The sequence below is a fragment of the Vulpes lagopus genome, chromosome X (assembly GCF_018345385.1).
Source record: "Vulpes lagopus strain Blue_001 chromosome X, ASM1834538v1, whole genome shotgun sequence".
In the NCBI taxonomy this organism is placed as follows: Eukaryota; Metazoa; Chordata; class Mammalia; order Carnivora; family Canidae; genus Vulpes; species Vulpes lagopus.
This window is the reverse complement of record NC_054848.1, coordinates 97,993,761-97,997,685: the sequence shown is the minus strand read 5'-3', so window position 1 is coordinate 97,997,685 and position 3,925 is coordinate 97,993,761. Positions and strand designations below refer to the sequence as shown.

At 41.0% G+C, this 3,925-nt stretch overlaps 1 pseudogene; it reads right to left on the bottom strand.

Moving 5' to 3' along the window:
* Positions 1-2,050: 2,050 nt before the first annotated feature.
* Positions 2,051-2,151, bottom strand: LOC121483689 (annotated as a pseudogene).
* Positions 2,152-3,925: the final 1,774 nt, after the last annotated feature.

The window sequence follows — 3,925 nt, the reverse complement described above, 5'->3', positions numbered from 1 at the left end:
ATTCAGCCAGTTAAGCACCCAACTCTTAATTTCTGCTCAGGTCATGATCTAAGGATGATGAGATTGAGCCCTGTGTCAGGCTCTGCACTGGGTATAAAAGCCTGCTTAAGATTCTCTCTCTCCTTTTCCCTCTGCCCCTCCCTCTGCTCTCTTTCTCTCTCCCTCTCAAATAAATACAATAAATCTTTAAAAAAAATAAAAATAGGGATGCCTGGGTGGCTCAGCAGTTGCGCATCTGCTTTTGGCTCAGGTCATGATCTCAGGTCCTGGGATCAAGTCCCACATTGGTCTCCCCACAGGGAACCTGCTTCTCCCTTTACCTATGTCTCTGCCTCTCTCTCTTTGTCTCCCACAAATAACCATACTCCCAAAGCCATCTATAGATTTAGTGCAGTCCCTATCAAAATTCAAATGACATTTTCACAGAAAAAGAAAAAAATAATTCTAAAATTTGTATGGAACCACAAATGGCACTGAATAGCCAAAACAATCCTAAGAAAGGAGAACAAATTTAAAAGCATCACATTTCCTGATTTCAAACTACATTATAAAGTTATAGTAATCAAAACAGTATGACATTGGCATTAAAAACAGACACATAAACCAAAAGAACAGAATGCAGAGCCTCCAAATAAACCCTCACATGCTAAAATTCAACTAATATTTGACAAGGGAGCCAACTAATAATTAACAAGGGAGTAAATATTTGTTTCAGTGGAGAAAAGATAGTCTTTTTAATAAATAATGTTGGGGAAAGTGGATAATTACATGCAGAATAATTAAATTGGGCCCCTATCTTACACCATCCATGAAAATTAACTCACAATGTATTAAGGATGTAAACATAAGAACTGAACTATAAAACTCCTAGAAGAAAACAGACAAAAAGCCCCTTGACATTGGTCTTGACAACCATTTTTTTGGATATGACAACAAAAGCACAGATAATAATAGCTAAAATATGGGATGTCATTCTTTGTCTTGCATATGTGAGCAATAGAAAGTAACTGCAAATTTAGAGTAAGATGATGTACATATACTTCAAGCAGAAAAAATTAATAATTGGATGTCTAATTTATTGACTTTTTATACACTTCTTTTAGAAAAATAAAACCTATTATATCAAATCAAATAACATAAATAGTATTTTCCTCTCCACCAACCTCATTCCCTTGGTAGTAAAATGGCAGTCTGACTTCTTCCATTCCTTCTTTCCTCTGTTTTTATGAGATACATTCAAACATACAAACACAATTAAAGGAATATTTCTGATATGCCTATTGTCTTTTGCCCAGATTCCTATCATTGTCTCTTAAATGGTCTTATTGCCTCTAATCTGGTTCTGCTCCCAACACTTTAAATATAAGGAATGTTTTTAGTTTGACCCCAATACCCTTAATGATTCAATCCCCACCTACTCCTCTACTCTCACATCCTGCCACATATAATTTGTGCACCATCCACACATATTAATTGTATTTCATCAAAAGTTATATTATGGTGGTTTATTTCTTCATATTTTTATATATTATTTTTCCTCTTACTTAAAATGTGTTTTCTTTCTTTGTCTAGGTCAAAGCTACCTTTTATTTAAAACTTTTCTCAAAACCTAGGAATTATTTCCTGACTCATTGTTTTTCCCATATCACACTCTAGAAAATTGCAGACTTGTTACTCCTCCCGATCACAATTCTGGTCAAACCAATATATGTTTTTAAGTTTCAATTTTAATTCCAGTTAGTTAATATACAATGTTATATTAGTTTCATTCAACAGCCAGTGCTCATCACAAGTGCACTCCTTAATCCCCATCATCTATTTCACCCATCCTTCCACCCACCTCCTCTCTGGTTGGTAACCATCAGTTTGTCCTCTGTAGTTGAGTCTGTTTCTTGATTTCTCTCTCTCTCTCTCTCTCTCTCTCTCAATCTCCTCTATCTCTAATTTTTTCTGCTTATTTGTCAGCTTTCTTAAATTCCACATATGAGTGAACTCATATGGTATTTATCTTTGACTGACTTATTCACTTAGCATTATACCCTTTAGTTCCAAAAATATGGAATGCATCATGAATATGTTTGGTATTCTTGCACAGGGCCATGACAATCTTTGTCATTCCAATTTTAGTATATGTGCTACCAAAGTGAGCACAAACTAGTGTATGTTTAAAGTCTGATGGTTGGGACACGTGGGAGCTCAGTCAGTAAAGCATCTGACTCTTTTTTCTTAAGATTTTATTTATTTATTCATGAGAGACACAGAGAGAGAGGCAGAGACATTAGCAGAGGAGAAGCAGGCTCACCTAAGGGAGCCTGACAGGGGACTCGATCCTGGCACTCCACCATCATGCCTTGGGCCCAAGGCAGGAGCCAAACTGCTGAGCCACCGAGGTGTCCCAACATCTGACTCTTTATCTCAGCTCAGGTCTTGATCTCAAGTTACCTGAGTTCAAGCCCCACTTCGGGCTCCATGCTGGGCATGGAGTCTACATAAATAAATAAATAAATAAATAAATAAATAAATAAATAAATAAATAAATAAATGGGTAAGTAAGTCTGGGAGTTATATATTCCCATTTCCACACCAATGCAGCTGCAAGAAAGAAACTAAGAACTAAGAAATGGAAGATACTCTCCTCATACCATGGTAATGGATTATTTAGATATTCTTCAGCTTAGATTAATTTCTTATTCTTTTCAGTTTTCCAAAGAGTTTGGCCTGCCCAGAAGAAAATAAGAAATCAACAATAATTCTAATAATTACTAACATTTCACAGTTGAGAAAGCTAAACACAAAACGTTAAATTCTCCTCTGAGTTACAGAGCTACTAAGTGACAGAACCAAAATTTTACCTATAGAAGGACAACTGCAGAACACATGATCTAAACCATTATAAGATATTGACTTTTACCGGGGATGGGGCAAGATGGCAGAAGACTAGGGTCCCCAAGTCACCTGTCCCCACCAACATACCTAACTAAATAACTTTCAAATCGTCCTGAAAACCTATGAATTCAGCCTGAGATTTAAAGAGAGAACAGCTGGAATGCTACAGTGAGAAGAGTTTGCGCTTCTATCAAGGTAGGTAGACGGAAAAAAATAATAATAAAGAAATAAAAAGGCATCCAAGGGGGAGGGGCCCCCCAGGAGCCCCGCTAAGGCCACGTGGCAAGTGCCCCCAAGACAGGAAGGCCCAGGCCCAGAGAAGCAGGAGCTTCACCAATCTTCCCAGATGGAAAGGCGCTTGCAGAGAGCTCAGACAGGATCCCAGGAGGGAAAGGGATGCCCTCAGGCTCCCAGGGGCACTAACGGAAGAACTGCGCCCAGGGGAGAGCACGCCACACACCTCCACACACCTCCACACGTTGGGAGGCCACAGGCAGCTGTGTGCTCAGTCACTTGACGAGTGGTGTTTAGATTTTCGTGGCTTGGGAGCAGGAAAATAAGGTCTCAGTTCCTCGCCCCTAAAAAGCGTTAAGTGACTTACTGGCAAGTGAAAAGGGAAGATGTTGGCTACTTCGGAGGCTTCGGAGGAAGATGCTGCAGGAGCCCAGGGATGATAGGCCCAGTACAGCTTCGGTGATACAGACTGAGCTGGAATCTGTAGGGTTTGGGGGGGGAAACTCGTTCTAACTCAGACTGACTATGCCGTGACCAGTGTCTCTAGGAGGCCCCACATCACCGCAGTGGATTTCCTCCTCTACCTTCTCGAGACTTCCAGAAGACTAGGCCTGATGTGGTCCACGTTTGCTCCTGATGGGACACAGCTCCGAGCTTTGCTCTTCTGTCCTGTGCCCAGTGCCGCCGCCTCCTAAAGGGCTGCAGCCGGCACCGGCAGGGCCTTGGGAGGAGCTCAAGTGGAGGTTGGGGAGGGGGGCGGCTCCCCGCGGCGGGGGCTGCGCAGCCCCGGGAGTGCAATTACAGT